The 22,019-nt window shown below is 43.0% G+C and overlaps 1 long non-coding RNA gene across 1 annotated transcript in view; it reads right to left on the bottom strand.

Annotated features, from left to right (window-relative positions):
- LOC145524281 (uncharacterized) overlaps positions 1 to 22,019 on the bottom strand; it is an 87,882-nt gene that overhangs the window by 24,229 nt on the left and 41,634 nt on the right. The window lies entirely within an intron of this gene.

Genomic DNA, 22,019 nt, shown 5'->3' with positions numbered 1-22,019 from the left:
TGATGCTTTTGAACTGTGGTGTTGGAGAAGACTATTGAGAGTCTCTTGGACTGTATGGAGATCAAACCAGTCCATCCTAAAGGAAATCAACCCTGAATATTCACTGGAAGGACTGATGCTAAGGTGAAGCCCCAACACTTTGGCCACCTAATGCAAAGAGCCAACTCATTGGAAAAGACCCTGATGCTGGGAAAGATTGAGAGCAGGAGTAGAAGGGGGCAACAGAGGCTGAGATGGTTGGATGGCATCAGTGATTCAAAGGACATGAGTTTGAGCAAATTCCAGGAGATAGTGAAGGACTGGGAGGCCTGGCATGCTGCAGTCCATGGGGTCACAAAGAATCGGACATGAGTTAGCCTCTGAACAACAAAGCATTAAAAACGTCCTACATAATTATCTCTACATAGATATTTATTCAATAAAATTCATAAATTCCATAAAATCAGTAACTTCCATAAAATGGAAAATTTCTCTAAAATTAAAACTTCCATAAAGTTAATAACTTCCATAAATTGAATAACTCATAAAATTAATAACTTTTATACAATCAATAACATTCAGTTACTTTCATATAACTAAAACCTTCCTCAGAAAATTAAAACCTTTCTCAGAAAATTAAAATTATAAAATTACTTATAAAATTAAAATCTTCTACTCTATGAAACATCTTTTAAGAAAAATCAAAAAATGAACCAGAAACTGCAAGAGACTATTTTCAAAACACATATCAGATAACTGATCCGCACTCAAATTATACCAAACAGCTCCACTAAAATTTGGTAAGGATTGATACACATACCAAGGGAAGAAAGATAAACAGTTAGTAAATAAGGCAAGAAGGACTAGGGTGGGGTAGAGACAGTGCCTTGAGATAGCTAACCCTAGGATCTGATGTTCCCACACCTGGGTGGATATCTGGAGAAAACCATCATTCGGAAAGGCATGTGCACCCCAACCTTCACTGCAGGACTACTTACAAGAGCCAAGACACAGAACCAGCAAGATGTCTACCAACAGGCCAAACCTTAAAGAAGTTGTAGTACATGTAGATGATGGACTGTTACTCACCCAGGAGAAACTGCCACTGAAATTGACCTTGGAAGATCACACACTAAGTGAAGATAGCCAGGGAGAGAAGACAATAGCATATGATGCCCATGCTAGGCAAAATAAACAAGGAGATACAAGGAACTAATTCACAAGACAAAAAGAGACTCAGACTTCAAATACAGAGGGAGCCGAAAGAAATGGAGGAAAGGGCTTTATGGCCTTCCTTCTTCCACATGTGCAGAAAATCTGTATCTCTAATGGCGCTCCACAAGGACCTGAGGATCACCACGGTGAGCATCACTTGACTTTCTGTAATATCCTCTATGACAAGGAGTTGAAAACAAAGGACAGATATGCTGTCTGTATATGTCACAACCGACTCAGGTGCCTGAACGCTGACAACAAGCACAAAACTGAAATTCGACAATGCGCCAGCACGGCATCCCAGGAGATTAAAGAAAAGGAAAGAAAAGGAATTACTAGTTTATGCTCCGCCACCTCCTTAACTTGGGCTGATGTCCCATCCCTGGCAACTGAGTGGGCTTGAGAGACAGGGCTGGGCTGGGGTGGACACAGCCTGGAGGGTGCCCTTCACGGAGCTGTGTCTTCAACCTGTACCGTCTGGTTGGCTCGAGCTGGGGCCAGAATCCCTAGAGCAGCCCAATGATGGTGGTCCGACCTGGCTTCGGGGTCCAGGTTAAAGTCACCACGTATCTAGGTCCCCCTTGCTGGGGTACCCAGCTGAAGCCTCCTTCCTGAGAGTGCAGCCTCTTAGGAACCACTGCATGGAGCAGGGCTGCAGGTCCCGAGAAGTCCAGAGGGGAGGGGAGGAGCTTTGGGAGGAAGAGGAGGTGAGACACAAGCCCTTGTGGGCTTGCTCATGGACATTTCACTCGAATTCGCAGCTCAGGAAGCTGGCTTTCCCTAAGGCTCTGGCTACAGATGGGAACAGAGATGGGTGTGAAGAGGTGCTGCCTCCTTGTGGACATTATCTGTAACTACAACTTGACCGCCCGTGCTTAGCAGCACCTCCAATTCGTAAGGCCTGAGGTGTTGTAAGGAGAAGGCAATGGCACCCCACTCCAGTACTCTTGCCTGGAAAATCCCATGGACGGAGGAGCCTGGTAGGCTGCAGGCCATGGGGTCGCTAAGGGTCGGACACGACAGAGCGACTTCACTTTCACTTTTCACTTTCATGCATTGGAGAAGGAAATGGCAACCCACTCCAGTGTTCTTGCCTGGAGAATCCCAGGGACGGGGGAGCCTGGTGGGCTGCCGTCTATGGGGTGGCACAGAGTCAGACACGACTGAAGCGACTTAGCAGCAGCAGAGGTGTTGTTAAGGACAAATGACATCAGGAAAGGTCAAGTGGTGAGGTTTGCCGAAATAAATGTCAAACACAACAGGCTTTCAAGAAGCCAACTGCTACAGGTCAACTTTATTCACATGTTAAGGGGGAAAAAAAAAGGAAAAATTATATAAGAAACACCCAAACGGCCACAGGACGAGACGCTCAGCATCCCTAATTATGACAAGAGCAATGGCAATGAAAACAAACAGAAAAAATCAAATCCGATCTGACAGAACGGCCATCCTGACTGCCTGCAAACAGTAGACGGGGGAGACAGCCGGGAGACTATGCAAGCCCCCTACGTGTTCCGCAGGAATGGACATTGGCCATAATCCCTAGAAAGGGCAGTCCTCACAGGCCTGAAAGAAAATTTCAAGAGAGCTAAGCCTAGGGCTTTCACACTAATACCTGGGCTGTATCACGAAAAACTATCATTCAAAATGACATGTGCACCCCAATGTTCATTGCGCTGCTACTTCTGCTAGTCATGACACAGAACCAAAAAAAAAAATGTTCCTCAACAGATTGAATCTTAAAGAAATGTGGTACATATATACAACCTCAGACATGAACAACCACCACTGAAATGATGAAATTATGACACTGGTCCCACCGAGAATGGACCTTGAAGGATTGTACACGAAGTGAGGTGAGACCCAGAGGAAGAAAGCCCAGATGATGTTCCTCCTAGGCCATATTTAAAAAACAGATACATGGGAAGTAATTAAAACCACGAAACAGAGACTCTGAGATTCAGACAGAAATCAGTTCAGTTCAGTTCAGTCGCTAAGTCGTGTCCGACTCTGCGACCCCATGAATTGCAGCACGCCAGGCCTCTCTGTCCATCACCAACTCCCGGAGTCTACCCAAACCCATGTCGATCGAGTCAGTGATGCCATCCAACCATCTCATCCTCTGTCATCCCCTTCTCCTCCTGCCCCCAATCCTACCCAGCAGTAGGGTCTTTTCCAATGAGTCAACTCTTCTCATGAGGTAGCCAAACATCAGTCCTTCCAATGAACACCCAGGATTGATCTCCTTTAGGATGGATTGATTGGATCTCCTTACAGTCCAAGGGACTCTCAAGAGTCTTCTCCAACACCACAGTTCAAAAGCATCAATTCTGCGGCACTTAGCTTTCTTCACCGTCCAACTCTCACATCCATACATGGCCACTGGAAAAACCATAGCCTGGACTACAAGGACTTTTGTTGGCAAAGTAACGTCTCTGCTTTTAAATATGCTATCTAGATTGGCCATAACCTTCCTTCCAAGGAGTAAGCGTCTTTTAATTTCATGGCTGCAATCACCATCAGCAGTGATTTTGGAGCCCCCCAAAATAAAGTCTGACACTGTTTCCACTGTTTCCCCATCTATTTCCCAGGAAGTGATGGGACCAGATGCCATGATCTTAGTTTTCTGAATGTTGAGCTTTAAGCCAAATTTTTCACTCTCCTCTTTCACCTTCATCAAGAGGCTCTTTAGTTCTTCTTCACGTTCTGCCATAAGGGTGGTGTCATCTGCATATCTGAGGTTATTGATATTTCTCCCGACAATCTTGATTCCAGCTTGTGCTTCTTCCAGCCCAGCGTTTCTCATGATGTACTCTGCATATAAGTTAAATAAGCAGGGTGACAATATACAGCCTTGACGTACACCTTTTCCTATTTGGAACCAGTCTGTTGTTCCATGTCCAGTTCTAACTGTTGCTTCCTGACCTGCATACAGGTTTCTCAAGAGACAGGTCAGATGGTCTGGTATTCCCATCTCTTTTAGAATTTTCCACAGTTTATTGTGATCCACACAGTCAAAGGCTTTGGCATAGTCAATAAAACAGAAATAGATGTTTTTCTGGAACTCTCTTGCTTTTTCGACGATCCAGCGAAATCAAGAATTAGGAAAAAAAACAAAACGGGGCGAGGTGGGGGTGAAAAGTCCTAATATAGGGGTTGGTCTTAATATATACAAGGCTGTGTATTTGTGTTATGGAATCCACAAGGCTCATCTCCTGCCTGCCTGACTTCTTTCCTTCCTTGCATGCAAATATACACAGAACTATTTATCTCTAACATATACGTAGAAGTCTGTCCCTGTAATAGGTAATCCACAAGGAATATCTCCTTCCTTTGCTCCTTGCATGTATACATTCTGCACCTTTAATAGTTAATCCACAGGAATGTGAGGTTCACCTCCAGAGAAGTGACTCCACCTCGTTCAATAGCTTCTACGTGAAAAGGATCAAGAGTACAGATATGCTCTGTGTATAGTGATAACTCGGAGAAGGCAATGGCACCCCACTCCAGTACTCTTGCCTGGAAAATCCCATGGACGGAGGAGCCTGGTAAGCTTCAGTCCATGGGGTCGCGAAGAGTCGGACACGACTGAGCGACTTCACTTTCACTTTTCACTTTCATATATTGGAGAAGGAAATGGCAACCCACTCCAGTGTTCTTGCCTGGTGAATCCCAGGGATGGAGGAGCCCAGTAGGCTGCCGTCTCTGGGGTCGCACAGAGTCAGACACGACTGAAGCGACTTAGCAGTAGCAGCAGCATAGTGATAACTGAATCAGCCTGTTGCATACTGAGGACAAGCCCAGAAGTGCAAATCGAATATACTTCAACATAGCATCAGCAAGAGATTATAGACAAGAAAAGGAACGAAAGTAAGGTCTAGTTTACTCCCTCCGACCTCCCTGGGGATGCTATCCCATCCCTGGAATCAAAGTAGGCTTGTGGCCCATGGCTGGAATGGGTCGGGGTCGACACAGGCCCGCAGGGTACCCTTCACTGAGACCCTTCTGAAACCTGGACTGACTGCTGTGCCCTGGCCGCCCTTAGAATCTCTAGTGCCCACAAACCATGGTGGTCTGACCCTCTGGCGTCAAAGACCTGGGGCAAGACACTAAGAATCCGGGTCCCATGCTGCAGGGGTCCCCAGCTGAAGCCTCCTTCCTCAAAAGGCAGCCTCCAAGGAACCTCAGCACAGAGCAGTCCCCAGGTTACCCGGAGCCTGGAAGGGAGGGGTGATGCTTTAGGGGGAGGAAGTGGTGAAAATCCAACCCTTGGGTGTTGGTTCAGGTACATTCCACTGGAATTCACAGCTCAGGAAGCTGACTTTCTCTAAGGCTCTGGTTGCAGTTCGCACCAGAGTCGGGCGTGAAGTGCTGCCGCCCTGTGGACATTTCCTGTAACTACAATCTGACTCTTGGTGCTTACTCAAAAGTGGAAAAGTAAAAGTGAAAGTCGCTCAGTCCTGTCCGACTCTTTGTGACCCCACGCACTGTAGCCCATGGATTTCTCCAGAATACTGAAGTGGGTAGCCTTTCCCTTCTCCAGGGGATCTTCCCAACTCAGGGATCGAACCCAGGTCTCACACATTGCAAGTGGATTATTTACCAGCTGAGCCACAAGGGAAACCCAAGAATACTGGTGTGGGTAGCCCATCTCTTCTCTAGAGGATCTTCTGGACACAGGAATTGAACCTTGGTCTCCTGCATTGCAGGTGGATTCTTTACTGACTCAGCTTCAGGGAAGCCCACTGGCGCTTACTAACACCTCCAATTCACAAGGCTTGAAGTGTTGTTAATGAATGCTGCCATCAGGAAAGGTTAAATGGCAGGGTTTGTCAAAATAAATTTCAAACTCAATTGTCTTTCAAGAAGCCAACTGCAACAGGTCAACTTATTCACACACTTTAAGGGGAAAAAAAAAAAAGGAAATACGACATAGGAAACACCCAAACGGCCACAGGACAAGGTGTTCAGCATCCCTAATTATTATAAGAGGAATGGCGATGAAATTAAACAGAACAAATCAAATCCAATCGGACAGAACAGCCATCCCGACTGCCTGCAAACAGTAAACGGGGGAGACAGCCGGGAGCCTATGCAAGCAGCCTACAAGTTCCACGGGAATGGACACTGGCCATAACCCCTAGAAAGGGCAGTCCTCATAGGCCTGAAAGAAAATTTCAAGAGGGGTAAACCTGGGATTTTCAGACCCACACCTGGGCCAATTCTATGAGAAACTGTTTCTGAAGTTGACGCATGCACCCAACGCTGACTGCAGTGCTAGTTCCAACTGCCAAGACACAGACTCAAGAGAGCATTTATTAACAGATCAATTCATTAAAAAATATCATACAGATATACAGTGGTATACTACTGAGACATGGAACACTGCCACTGAAATTAAAAAATTATGAGACTCAATCACACAAGGTTGGACCTTGGAGGATTACACCCTTAGTGAAATCAGTAACAGAGGCAGAAAAAGCAGATGATGTCCCTTCTAGTCAATATATAAAAAGAGATGCACTGGAAGTAATCAAAAGCAAAAATAGGGACTCTGAGATTCAAACGCAAACGAAGAGTTTTTTTTATTAAAAAAGGGAAATGACCAAGGATCTTTAGGAATCGTTGTAATGTATAAACAGAACTCTGCACCTGTTTCATGTAATCCGAAAGGTTTGTCTTCTGCCTTCCTTTCTTCCTTCCGTCCTTTCTTTCTTCCGTCCATGCAAACATATTTCATTGAGTTTCAGGGGAAAGAAAGAATGAGAAACAAGTTCTTGGGTGTTTGATCAGACACATTCCACGTTAATTCACAGCCCAGGAAAGCGACTTTCTCCAAGACTGTGGTTGGTAGAACCAGAGATGGCATGAAGAAGTGCTGCCCCTTGTGGACATCTTCTGTAACTACAAAGAGGCGGCAAAGGGCCTGGGTGGATTAGAAATCTATCCTAATACATACACAGAACTCTTTATCTGTTATGTAATCCACAAGGATTAACTCCTTCTTTCTTCCTTCCTTCCATGCAAAGAGACACAGAAATATTTATCTCTAATAAACACATTGAAATCTGTCGCTGTAATCTGTAATCCACAAGGACTATCTCCTGCCTTTGTTCCTTCCACGTACACAAAAATTCTGTATCTCTAATAGTTACTCCACAGGAACCTGAAGTTCAGCACTGAGAACTCTACTCCACCTGTTCAGTCACCTCTAAAGCAAAAGAATCAAAGTGTACAAATATGCTTTATGTATATATAATAACTGAATCAGTCCACTGTATTCTGAGGACAAGCAAAATCTGCAAATTGACTATATTTCAGCGTAGCATTGGCATGAGCTTAAAGAAAAGAAAGGGGAAAAAATAATGCCTAGTTTATTCTCTCCAACCACCTGACCTGCAATGCCATCTAATCACTGGACTCTGAAAAGGCTTGATTCCCAGGGCTGGACTGGGGTGGGTTCAACACAGCCTGGCAAGGTGCCCTTCATTGAGACCTTCTCTTCATCAATGTTCCTTTTAGGAAAAATTAAAAAACAAAGAGATACAGGGACAGTAATTTAAAACACAAAGACTCTGAGGTGTTTTTTTATTGCATGTGTGCTCAGTTGTGTCCAACGCTTTGTGACCCCATGGACTGTAGTCGGCCAGGCTCGTCTGTCCATGGGAATTTTCTAGGCATGCAATACTGGAGTGGGTTGCCATTTCCTCCTCCAGGTCATCTTTCTGGCCCAGGGATTGAACCCACGTCTCCTGCATTGTTAGGCGGCTTCTTTACTACTGAGCCACTTGGGAATCACTAGGACTCTGAGATTCAAACACAAATCAAATTTAAGAAAAAAAAAATGGAAACAAACAGTTATAAGTTAAAAGTTAGTACTAATCTATACATAGAAATGTGCATGTGTAATAAATAAACCACATAGATTACTTCCTTTCTTCCTTCTAAATATGCCCTGGAATCTGTATCTGTATTAGGTCATTCACAAGAATTTTCTCCTTCCTGTGGACTTGATGTTCATATAGAGAACTTCACTCTGCCTTGTTCAATAACCTCCAAGTTAAAAGACTAAAAATGAATAGAAATCCGCGGATACATACTTCATAACTGAATCAGTCCATTGTACACTGAGGACAAGCACAAAACACACTGAACCATACATCAACACAGGATCGGCCTGAGATTAAAGAGAAATAAAAGGAAAGAAACGTAATGCCTAGTTTATTCCCTCTGAACTCCCTGACCTGGGGTGCTATCTGATCCCCGGAAGCAGAGTAGGGTTGAGTCCCAAGGCTGGACTGGGGAGGGGTAGAAACAGCCTGGCAAAGTGCCCTGTACTGAGACCCCTTTTAAACCTGCGCTAATTTTCCCTGGGAACCCGATCAATGGTGACACGACCGTCTGGCCATGAGGACCAGGGTAAAGTCACTAAGTAACCAGATCCGTGGGGCTGGGGTCCCCAACCGAAGCTTCCTTCCTGCGAGTGCAGCCTCCTAGGCACCTCAGCAGGGAGAGGTGTCCCAGGTACGCATGATTCTGGAGGGGAGAGGTGAAGCTTCGTGGGAAAGAAGTAGTGAGAGGCAGTAGTGAGATACAAGGCCTTGAGTGTTTGCTCAGGCACATTCTACACTAATTCACAGCCGAGGAAGCCATCTTTCCCTAAGGCTCTGGTTACAGGTGGAAGCAGAGATGGGCACGAAGAAGTGCTGCCGCTGTGTGGACATTATCTGTAACTACAACTTTAGCACCTGTGCTGACTGGACCTCCAGGTCACAAGGCCTGTGGGGCGGTTAATGACAGCTGCCCTCAGGAAAGGATCTGGATGAGTACTGCGGAAATCGATTCCAAACACAACAGACTTTCAGGAAACCAATTATAAAGATAAATTTTCCCCACACCCTTTAAGGAAAAAAAGCAAACAAACAAACAACCCCAAACAGTCACAGGACAAGATGCTCAGCATCACTAATTGTTACAGGAGACTGCTGCTGCTGCTAAGTCGCTTCAGTCGTGTCCGACTCTGTGCGACCCCATAGACAGCAGCCTACCAGGCTCCGCCGTCCCTGGGATTCTCCAGGCAAGAATACTGGAGTGGGGTGCCATTGCCTTCTCCAGTGCATGAAAGGGAAAAGTGAAAGTCAAGTCGCTCAGTCGTGTCCGACTCTTAGCTACCCCATGGACTGTAGCCTACCAGGCTCCTCCATCCATGGGATTTTTCTAGGCAAGAGTACTGGAGTGGGGTGCCATTGCCTTCTCCTGTTACAGGAGGAATACCCATCAAATCGACAAGAAGTCACATTCCATCTGACAGAATGGCCATCCAGACTTCTGCAAACTGTAATGGGGGAGAGAGAACTGGGAGATGATCCAACCCCTGAAAGTGCTGGGGGAATGCCCATTGGCAAAAGCCCCTGAAAGAACAGCCTCTACTGGACAGAACAAAACATTTCAAGAGACCCAAGCCTAGGTTTTTAATACTGACACCTGGGCTACTGCTACGAAAAACCATCATTGTAAGGACACATGCCCCTCAACACTCACTGTACCGCTACTTCCAAAAACTGGAACACAGACCCAAGAAAAGGTTCACCAAGAAGTCTAAGTGTTCAAGAAATGTGGCACATATATACAATGGGCTATTACTCAGACGTGAAAAACCACCACTGAATTTATGAAATTATGACACTGGTTCCCAAAAGATTGGACCTTGGAGGATTATACAAAATGTGAACTCAGCCACAGAGGAAGAAAAAGCAGATGATGTCCCTTCTAGGCATTATTTTAAAGAGATGCACAGGAAGTAATTAAAACCACAAAATGAGGCTCTTAGATTAAAACACAAAGTTCAGTTCAGTCCAGTCGCTCAGTCGTGTCCAACTCTTTGCAACCCCATGGACTGCAGCACTCCAGGCTTCCCTATCCATCACCAACTCCCTGTCACACAAAACAAGAATTAAAAACAATAGGGTGGGGGAATGGCCATGGATGGATGAAGAGTTGGCCCTAATGTATACAAAGAACTCTGTATCTGTGTCCAACTTGATGGACATGAGTTTGAACAAGCTCTGGCAGTTGGTGAAGGAAACAGTTGATGGGGAAACAGTGGAAACAGTGGCTGACTTTATTTTTCTGGGCTCCAAAATCACTGCAGATGGTGACTGCAGCAATGAAATTAAAAGAGGCTTACTCCTTGGAAGGAAAGTTATGACTAACCTAGACAGCATATTAAAAAGCAGAGACATTACTTTGCCAACAAAGGTCCGTCTAGTCAAGGCTATGATTTTTCCAGTGGTCACATACGGATGTGAGAGCTGGACGATAAAGAAAGCTGAGCGCCGAAGAATTGATGCTTTTGAACTGTCGTGTTGGAGAAGACTCTTGAGAGTCCCTTGGACTGCAAGGAGATCAAACCAGTCCATCCTAAAGGAGATCAGTCCTGGTTGTTCATTGGAAGGACTGATGTTGAAGCTGAAACTCCAATACTTTCGCCACCTGATGCGAAGAGCTGACTCACTGGAAAAGACTCTGATGCTGGGAAAGATTGGGGGCCGGAGGAGAAGGGGACGACAGAGGATGAGATGGTTGGATGGCATCACCGACTTGATGGACATGGGTTTGGGTGGACTCCGGGAGTTGGTGATGGACAGGGAGGCCTGGCGTGCTGTGGTTCATGGGATCGCAAAGAGTCGGATGCGACTGAGTGACTGAACTGAACTGAACTGAAGAAACAAAGAGATACAGGGGCAGTAATTTAAAACACAAAGAGAGACACTGAGGTTGTTTTTTTTTAACTGCACACGTGCTCTGTCATGTCTGACTCTTTGTAACCTCATGGACTATATAGCCTGCCAGGCTCCTCTGTTCATGGGTTCTCCAGGCACGGATACTGGAGTGGGTTGCCATTTTCTCCTTCAGGGGATTGTCCTGACCCAGGGATCAAACCCACGTCTCCTGCATTGGTAGGCAGAACTGTTACCACTGAGCCACCTGGGAATCTCTAGAGACTCTAGATTCAAACACAAATCAGAGGTAAGAAAAAAAGGAAACAACCAGGCATGAATTTAAGTCAGAACTAATCTGTGCATAGAAATCTGTATGTGTAATAGATAAACAACATAGGTTATTTCCTTCCTTCCTTCTACGTATGCACTGAAGTCTGTATTAGATCATCCACAAGGATTTTCTCCTTCCTTCCTTTCTTTTATGCACATTTACACAGGAGTATTTATCTCTAACTTATACAAGGACTGGAATGGGTGAATTTAACTCAGATGACCATTATATCTACTACTGTGGGCAGGAATCCCTCAGAAGAAATGGAGTAGCCATCATGGTCAACAAGAGTCCAAAATGCAGTGCTTGGATGCAGTCTCAAAAATGAGAGAATGATCTCTGTTCGTTTCCAAGGCAAACCATTCAATATCACTGCAATCCAAGTCTATGCCCCGACCAGTAACGCTAAAGAAGCTGAAGTTGAACAGTTCTATGAATACCTACAAGACCTTCTAGAACTAACACCCAAAAAAGATGTCCTTTTCATTATAGGGGACTGGAATGCAAAAGTAGGAAGTCAAGAAACACCTGGAGTAACAGGCAAATTTGGCCTTGGAGTACAGAATGAAGCAGGGCAAAGGCTAATAGAGTTTTGCCAAGAGGATGCACTGGTCATGGAAAACACCCTCTTCCAACAACACAAGAGAAGACTCTACATATGGACATCACCAGATGGTTGACACCAAAATCAGATTGATTATATTCTTTGCAGCCAAAGATGCAGAAGCTCTATACAGTCAACAAAAACAAGACCAGGAGCTGACTGTGGCTCAGATCATGAACTCCTTATTGCCAAATTCAGACTGAAATTGAAGAAAGTGGAGAAAACCACTAGACCGTTCAGGTATCACCTAAATCAAATCCCTTATGACTATACAGTGGAAGTGAGAAATAGATTAAAGGGACTAGATCTGATAGACAGAGTGCCTGATGAACTACGGACGGAGGTTCGTGACATTGTACAGGAGACAGTAATCAAGACCATCCCCAAGGGAAAAAAAAATGCAAAAAAGCAAAATGGCTGTCTGAGGAGGCCTTACAACTAGCTGTGAAAAGCAGGGAAGCGAAAAGCAAAGGAGAAAAGGAAAGATATACCCATTTGAATATAGAGTTCCAAAGAATAGCAAGGAGAGATAAAAAAGCCTTCCTCAGCGATCAATGCAAAGAAATAGAGGAAAACAATAGAATGGGAAAGACTAGAGATCTCTTCAAGAAAATTAGAGATACCAAGGGAACATTTTATGCAAAGATGGGCTCAATAAAGGACAGAAATTGTAGGCACCTAACAGAAGCAGAAGATATTCAGAACAGGTGGCAAGAATACACAGAAGAACTGTACAAAAAAGATCTTCACTACCCAGATAATCATGATGGTGTGATCACTCACCTAGAGCCAGACATCCTAGAATGGGCCTTAGGAAGCATCACTATGAACGAAGCTAGTGAAGGTGATGGAATTCCAGTTGAGCTATTTCAAATCTTAAAAGATGATGCTGTGAAAGTGCTGCACTCAATATGCCAGCAAATATGGAAAACTCAGCAGTGGCCACAGGACTGGAAAAGGTCAGTTTTCATTCCAATCCCAAAGAAAGGTAATGCCAAAGAATGCTCAAACTACCACACAATTGCACTCATCTCTCATGCTAGTTAAGTAATGCTGAAAATTCTCCAAGCCAGGCTTCAGCCATATGTGAACCATGAACTTCTATGTGTTCAAGCTGGATTTAGAAAAGGCAGAAGAACAAGAGATCAAATTGCCAACATCCACTGGATCATCGAAAAAGCAAGAGAGTTCCAGAAAAACATCTATTTCTGCTTTATTGACTATGCCAAAGCCTTTGACTGTGTGGATCACAATAAACTGTGGAAAATTCTGGAAGAGATGGGAATACCAGACCACCTGACCTGCCTCTTGAGAAACCTGTATGCAGGTCAGGAAGCAACAGTTAGAACTGGACATGGAACAGTAGACTGGTTCCAAATATGAAAAGGAGTACATCAAGGCTGTATATTGTCACCCTGATTATTTAACTTATATGCAGAGTACATCATGAGAAACGCTGGGCTGGAGGAAGCACAAGCTGGAATCAAGATTGCCGGGAGAAATATCAATAACCTCAGATATGCAGATGACACCACCCTTATAGCAGAAAGTGAAGAGGAACTAAAGAGCCTCTTGATGAAAGTGAAAGAGGAGAGTGAAAAATTTGGCTTAAAGCTCAACATTCAGAAAACGAAGATCATGGCATCCGGTCCCATCACTTCATGGCAGATAGATGGAGAAACAGTGGAAACAGTGGCTGACTTTATTTTTCTGGGCTCCAAAATCACTGCTGATGGTGATTGCAGCCATGAAATTAAAACACGCTTGCTCCTTGGAAGGAAAGTTATGACCAACCTAGACAGCATATTAAAAAGCAGAGACATTACTTTGCCAACAAAGGTCCGTCTAGTCAAGGCTATGGTTTTTCCAGTGGTCATGTATGGATGTGAGAGTTGGAATATAAGGAAAGCTGGGCGCAAAAGAACGGATGCTTTTGAGCTGTGGTGTTAGAGAAGACTCTTGAGAGTCCCTTGGACTGCAAGGAGATCCAGCCAGTCCATCCTAAAGGAGATCAGTCCTGGGTGTTCATTGGAAGGACTGATGTTGAAGCTGAAACTCCAATACTTCGGCCACATGATGTGAAGAGCTGACTCATTGGAAAAGACCCTGATGCTGGGAAAGATTGAGGGCAGGAGAAGGAGGGGACAACAGAGGATGAGGTGGTTGGATGGCATCACTGACTCAGTGGACATGGGTTTGAGTGGACTCCAGGAATTGGTGATGGACAAGGAGGCCTGGTGTGTTGCGGTTCATGGGGTTGCAAAGAATCGGACACGACTGAGCAACTGAACTGAACTGAACTGAATTGGGATTTTTTGATCTTACGCTGATGCTATCCCCATGGATTCACCATATAGCTTTTGCCAAGCTGCTTTTATAACCATCCTTCCAACCAATCCTGGATACCCCATTGCCTTTTGAAAATGACGTCACCCAAGATCATGTTGAGATTATCACATGATTATCTTCTCAGGTGGCTCAGACGGTAAAGAACCTGCCTCAGTGCAGGAGACCTGGGTTCAATCCCTGGGTCGGTAAGATCCCCTGAAGAAGGGAATGGCAACCCACTCCAGTATTCTTGCCTGGAGAATCCCGTGGACAGAGAAGCCTGGTGGGCTACAGTCCATGGGGTCACAAAGAGTCAGACACAACTGAGTGACTAATACACATAGTGCCTACATTCTCCAAGGTATTTTCCAGTTCCCTGACCCATGTCACATCACAGGAAATTAACACTGTATTTGCCCTGGTTAACTACGAAAATATTCCTCATTTTCTCTATTTCAGCATTCTATAATTGGCCTTGAACTGATATGCCTACATTTTAAAGATTAACATTTTATCTTTCTTTTTCCTTAGAGTAATAAATCTGTTCTTTTATTACTTTATTCTGTTCTTTATTACTTACAGTAGTAATTCTTAGTCATACCTCTGCTCTTGCTTGCACACACGTGTGTGTGTGTGTGTGTTTCTTGTGCAAATGGCTTCTGATTTTCTTATTTCTCTCTAATACAAACTCATTATTATAAAGTTAAAGACGTATAATTAATATATTCAGGCCTGAAATTTTACACAACGAAATATATATTTTATTATATATATATATTTTTTCCCTTTATATTACAGTGAAGGTACCATGCTGGGCTCAGTTCAGTTCAGTTCAGTCGCTCAGTTGTGTCCTACTCTTTGCGACCCCATGAATCACAGGACGCCAGGCCTCCCTGTCCATCACCAACTCTCGGAGTTTACCCAAACCCATGTCCATCGAGTTAATGATGCCATCCAACCATGTCATCCTCTGTTGTCCCCTTCTCCTCCCGCCCCTAATCCTTCCCAGCATCAGGGTCTTTTCCAATGAGTCAACTCTTCTCATGAGGTGGCCAAAGTATTGGAATTTCAGCTTCAACGTCAGTCCTTCCAATGAACACCCAGGACTGATCTCCTTTAGGATGGACTGGTTGGATCTCCTTGCACTCCAAGGGACTCTCAAGAGTCTTCTCCAACACCACGGTTCAAAAGCATCAATTCTGCGGCGCTCAGCTTTCTTCATCATCCAACTCTCACACCATACATGACCACTGGAAAATCCATAACCTTGACTAGACGGACCTTTGTTGGCAAAGTAATATCTCTGCTTTTCAATAAGCTATCTAGGTTGGTCATAACCTTCCTTCCAAGGAATAAGCATCTTTTAATTTCATGGCTGCAATCACCATCAGCTTTGATTTTGGAGCCCCCCAAAATAAAGTCTGACACTGTTTCCACTGTTTCCCCATCTATTTCCCATGAAGTGATGGGGCCAGATGCCATGATCTTCGTTTTCTGAATGTTGAGCTTTAAGCCAACTTTTTCACTCTCCAGTTTCACTTTCATCAAGAGGCTCTTTAGTTCTTCTTCACTTTCTGCTATAAGTGTGGTGTCATCTGCATATCTGAGGTTATTGATATTTCTCCCAGCAATCTTGATTCCAGCTTGTGCTTCTTCCAGCCCAGCGTTTCTCATGATGTACTCTGCATATAAGTTAAATCTAGAAGACAGCAAAACAGCCCTTGTTTTGACACTAAGTAGCTATAGGTGGTAAGCAAGTGTCAATTACTTCAGGAGTAAAGTGAGAGGGCAAGACTGAATAAATAATACATTTTCTCCCCAATATCACTGCTTTGTGTACAGTGCTCAATCTCCCATCGCCTTATCTAAACTCATCTTCTAACCAGCATTTTTGATACAGTGGACTGGTACACAGACTTTGAAAGAAGAGTTGTGCATCATACTAGTTATGCAATAATTTCCCCTTCATAGTGTAAACACTGTGTTCCCCAGCTATAATTAAATCATTGCATAAATGTCAACCTATGAAGAAAGCAATAAATATAGACCGAGCTGGTAGAAGCCACAGCAATATCTGGATTCGCTGGAGACTACTGAACAATTAACATTAGAAGTTTCTTGTACACATATACAAAGAAGGAGTTAATCTACTGGAAGGAAAGCATTCTTTTATTTATTTATTTATTTATTTTTATTTTTTAAATTAGTTTATTTTCTGTTTTTGAACTTTACAATATTGTATTTGCTTTGGTGGATTCATGTCCATGTATGGCAAAACAAAGGAAAGCATTCTAAATTAAAACTATCTTTAGGAATTAACACACAAGAGAAAGTCCATCATTGTTTTCAAGAATATGAAAAATAAAGTGGGCTACAAAACCCCAATATTTGAGATTTAATTTCATGTTATAAAACCACATTCAGTAACAACAACAAAAGAAAGAAATAGTATGCTGCAGTCACCTGTATGTTTTTGCCTTCTTCTAGTCACATTTTTATGACTACTAATTGTTAGCCTGTTATCAATTTACAAACTTTTGTTTTTATGGTGCAGCTAGCATAGAATGTGAGGCCACTACACACAATGTTAAATTGCCTCTTTTTCTCCCCCCAAAGAAGATAAAAAAACTGTCATAAGGGGCTTATACTTCAAGAAACTGAATCCTATTTAAAATTTTATTTCATCCAGTATTTATGCATTATCTCATTTTACTATTTCCAAGTATAATATTTTTAAACACAGTTTTGTTATTTAGTTTTTTCACTTGAGAAATATTTTTTCCAAATAGAAAGTCATCAAAAAATTCAGTTATATGACAACTAATTTTTAAACTATCTAATATATTTATACAACTTACAGAATATAATTCATTATTTGGCTTTCTTTGTAAATAGTGACTGTGGAGCCTACATTTTAATTTTACCTGGGCATGGAGAGATTTTTCTTGTATAACTTCTTATTGTTTTTCTTCTTAGGAGTTCTTGAAAATCTTTACCTTGTATTTGTATATAAGGGCTAAATAGTTTCTTGAAACAGATCAAAATAGAACTCCACTGTTTCAAGAGACTTTACAGTCTTTATTCTTTCCTGGCCTCCAAGGACAGACTGTCAATTCAATTTAGAGGAAAGCTTCTGCAGGAAATGTTTTCGTCTTCACTGTTCAGCAATGTCTTGAACTCGAGGAACTGACACTTTTCACAACTGTATTGTTTCAGGATTAGACATTCTTGCATTTATTTGGGGGAAAGGAGAATCTAGGCATTTAAAGTTGAGAATTCTAGAAAGAACCCAGCGTTTCTTTCTTGGAAAAGCAAAGTCATAGGGATCATGTTTGCTTCCATTTGGGGCAGGGTCAGGAAGACCAGAGAGAGAGACAAACCTCCACTCGCCCATTCAGACTGTTCTAAGGGTGGATCCCTTTTCTGCCCTTGGAACAGGCAGTTAACTGATCAGACTAAGAAGGAATGTTCAAATGGGCTCATTTGAGGGATAGTTAATGCACGGGCTTTTTGCAAAATGGGGGTGGTATGTAGAGAAACCACAAGTGATAGAATAATATCGCAAGTTGTTAAAGAACAAAAGCAAACCATAATCCTTTAAGCCTGATGAAGCAAGCAGTGGTTCCTCAGGAGACAGAGCTAAGTGGAGAAGCCACTTTGACCTTTGGTCAAGGAGCCCATCAGCCCTTGAAACATCACAGAGGGGGAAAATGAGAGAATTAAATAACTTGCCCCTTCTCTCCTGTAGTCTCCTAATAGGATGTCCTGCTATTTGCAACCAGCTGGAGTAGGAGGGCAAGGGTGCCTGTTGAGGAAATCCATATAAAGATCAGCCCCCAGAGACACAATGGGAAAGTGGCAAGGGGAGATTCGGGAAGCAGGTGCCCTGCTCCGGACCCTGGGAGGCTAGCCCAAATGGACTGCAACATCTCATGCCTTGGTTTTATCCTTCGGGTGGTGTTCATCCAATCAAACTGGAAGTCAGGAGAAAACAAGTTCCCGTTTCTGGTCACGGGTTTGACAGTAACTGGGTTCTTCTATGTAAGGCCTCGGTTATTAGGCATCGCACTTCCTCAGCTACAGAGCTGCTGTGGTTACATGGTTCCTGCACCTTGCCCCTGAAGGCTTAGGGGAAGTAACAGCTTCCCTCCAATATTGGTTCCCAAATGTGTCAACATCGCTTTCCGTTCCCATGACTGTGCTCATATTTCTGTAAAACAGTTCCTTCGTTAATCTTCCTTTAGTTAAACCCTTTAAGACTGACTTCTGTTTTCTTCCAGGATCCTGAGTGATACAGTAATGTAGAAAAGTTTCCATAAGCCGACAGCAGGCCCAGAATGAGTGGGACCAATGTAGAGGCTGCATTTTGGGGGGATACTCAGTTTTCTCTGGGTCACTAAGGGAAGATAACCCATTCATTACCTTCTCCTCACTAGAGAACAAGAGTAGCAACGAGTTCTCAACTCCCAGAAGTGTTTAGCACTGACAGAGATGCTGAAGATCAAAATATATTTTGAAGTATTTCTGTCTGATCTTTCTGTTGTTCTGTGATTTCATTCTGCCTATGTTTTGGTCCCTCTATTCTCTGGCTTCACTTGTACAGGCTGAGGTGGCTGTTATTCTCATAGTTTAATTTCTCTCACAGTTTAATATTCTCTCTTTAATTCCTGAGGTGGCTGTTATTCTCACAGTTTTTTTTTTTCCCTTCAGCATTCATGAGCTCCAGGGTACAGTTGGTTAGAGTTATTCAGGTCTTGGTAATCTCCCAGCTAATTAAGTGCTTTGTTTCGAGATATAATTCACATACCATATAATTGAGCCATTTAAAGTACACAAGGGGCTTCCCTGGTAGCTCAGACAGTTAAGAATCTGCCTGCAATGCAGAGACCTGGGTTTGATCCCTGGGTTGGGAAGCTTCCCTGGAGGAAGGCATGGCAACCCACTCCAGTATTCTTTCCTGGAGAATCCCCACCAACATAGGTGCCTCGTGGGCTACAGTCCATAGGGTCCCAAAGAATCAGACATGACTGGACGACTAAGCACAGCACAGCACAAAGTATACAAGGCATAATAACCTAAACGGGAAGAGAATTCGAAAAAGAATAGATACATGTATGTGCATAACTGAACCACTTTGCTGTATACCTGAAACTAACACACTTTGTTAATCACCTATACTCCAACATATAATTAAAAAGTTTTAAAGAAGTTAAGTGTACAAGGCAATGGCTTTTAGACTGTTCAGAGTTCTGTAGCCTTCACTACTATCTAATTTTAGAACCTCCTTTTTACCCCCAAACAAACTTTATACTCATAGCAGTCACCCACTGCTCCTCCTGCTTTGAGCCATAGAAAACCACTAATCCACTTTCTATCTCTATGGATTCTTCTATTTTGGACATACCATAGACACGAAATCTCAGAATATGTGGACTTGTGTGTGGCTTCTTTCACTTAGTTTAGTCTATCTGTGTTGTAGCAGGTATTAAGTACTGCATTATGTTTTCTTGTTGTTGAGTGATATCCATGGATGTCTATACCATTTTTGTTTATCCATTTATCAAATGAAGGACATTTCAGTGGTTGCCACTTTTTGACTGTTTTTAACATTTCTGTATATGTTTGCATATGGACTTATATTTTCATTTCACAAATATATATTTGAAATATATATACATATATTTATGTGTATATATATATATATGCTAAGTCTCTTCAGTCATGTCCAACTCTGTGCAACCCCATGGATTGTGGCCCACCAGGTTCCTCTGTCCATGGAATTCTCTAGGCAAGAATACTGGAGTAGGTTGCCATGCCCTTCTCCAGGGGATCTCCCCGACCCAGGGATCGAACCCACGTCTCTTACATCTCCTGCACTGGCAGGTGGGTTCTTTACTACCTAGGAAAGTATATATATATATATATCTAGGAGCAGAATTGTTGGGTTATATAAAACCATATATTCATTGTTTTCAGGACTATAATAGATAATTTGAACAGGTAAAGTAGTCTTTTGAATAACAAGTAAGAGGTATTAAAAGAGTTACACTAACCAATCTTCCTGAAATGATTTCATAGAGTAAAGGTTCACTTGGTGTGGATATATGTGGTTTTAACTTTTACATCTTATGAAGAAATCTTGTGTAATGACAGGAAATTGTTGAAATTAGTGAGTGTGCTTGCCATTTAAACAGGAAAAAAAAATTGGTGACACTTCAATTTTTTAAAAAATGCTTGCTGTTAATATATCATATTTTTAAAAACAATTTCAAAGAAACAAAACCCAAGAGAAATTCTGAGACTTTGGTAAAACTTCCTCATGAATAGCCAATCATTATGCAATGTATATCAAAAAGAATGATGTCAAGAAGTTGGCCTCTTTGTCTTTTTTTTACCAGCTTGACTGAGTACTATTCTTCCTCCAGGTGCAGGCTTTGTTTGCACATTGATTCCTTCCGCATGGTTTAGTTGATTGCCTTAGCTTCTATTTTTGTTCTTGTTCAGTCACCAAGTAGAGTCCAAGTCTTGCATTCCCATGGACTGTGGCATGCCAGACTTCCCTGTCCTTCACTTTCTCCCAGAGTTTGCTCAGATTCGTGTCCATTGAGTCAGTGATGCTATCTAACCATCTCATCTTCCGCTTCCCCCTTCCCCCTTTTGCCCTCAGTATTTCCCAGCATCAGAGTCTTTTCCAGTGAGTCAGCTCTTCGCATCAGTTTCAGCATCAGGCCTTCTTAGGGGCTTCTCAGGTAGCTCAGCTGGTAAAGAATCTGCCTGCAATGCCAGAGACCTGGGTTTGATCCCTGGGTTGGGAATATCCCCTGGAGGAGGACATGGCAACCCACTTCAGTATTCTTGCCTGGAATCCCCATGGAGGAGCCTGGCGGGCTCCAGTCCATGGAGTCACAAAGAGTTGGACACGATTGAGTGACTAAGAACAGCACAGCACATCAGTCCTTCCAATGAATATTCAGGGTTGATTTCCTTTAGGATTTACTGGTTTGATCTCCATGTAGTCCAAGGGACTCTCAAGAGTCTTCTCCAGCACCACAATTCAAAAGCACCTCTTCTTTGGTGCTCAGGCCTTTTTATGGTCCAATTCTCACATCTCAAATCATAACTTTGAATATATAAACCTTGCTATACCCAAAATATGTCCTACATCTTCTCTCTTCATGCCTTTGCCCTCCTCTGTTCCCTCTGCTGTGATAATGTTCTTACGTTGACCATTTTACCATATTCTAGCCATTTTATCAGCTTCTTCTGTTCACTCAGCAAGCATTTGCTTAGTGCCTGTTATATGTCAGTAGGAATACAAAGGTGAGTGTGTCACGGACTATTCCATCACACTCCTCAAAGTCTAGTACAACAGTTTTTGTATACTTTTCCTGTGTAATTCATATGATGTTCATCATGGATGCAGCAATATGCCTGCCCACTCTTGGGCATTTTCTGCTTTTCTACAGAGTCTGATGTAGAGCTTATGACTCAAGTTCATTGCAATTATGATTTTACAGGCTGTGGCTCCCCTTTTCCCATGCAGTTTATTGATTTCAAATTCCACTTTTTGTTTGAAGTCTTTCCTCATCTCTTCAAATCCAGTGAATCAGTTTCTCCTTCATTCTTCTGCAAGGGTCTCTTGTTTCTCTACTGGACTGTTTATGTCACTCTGTCTTACGTTACAGCTGAGACGTGACCACTGTACACCCAGCTCCTTCCTGTGTCTCCCAGGGCACCACACACAACTCTTCCTTCTCCAGTAAATACTTTCCCAACTGAATTGCAATTAAGTGACTCTTTGACCAAAGCAGGAAGTAAATATGGGTGTGGAAGCTGAGCT

Source organism: Giraffa tippelskirchi, chromosome 10 (genome assembly GCF_054371585.1).
Source record: "Giraffa tippelskirchi isolate mGirTip1 chromosome 10, T2T-mGirTip1v1.2.pri, whole genome shotgun sequence".
Taxonomy (NCBI): Eukaryota; Metazoa; Chordata; class Mammalia; order Artiodactyla; family Giraffidae; genus Giraffa; species Giraffa tippelskirchi.
Note: the sequence above shows the minus strand (reverse complement) of the source record. Positions and strands in the feature narration are given on the sequence as shown.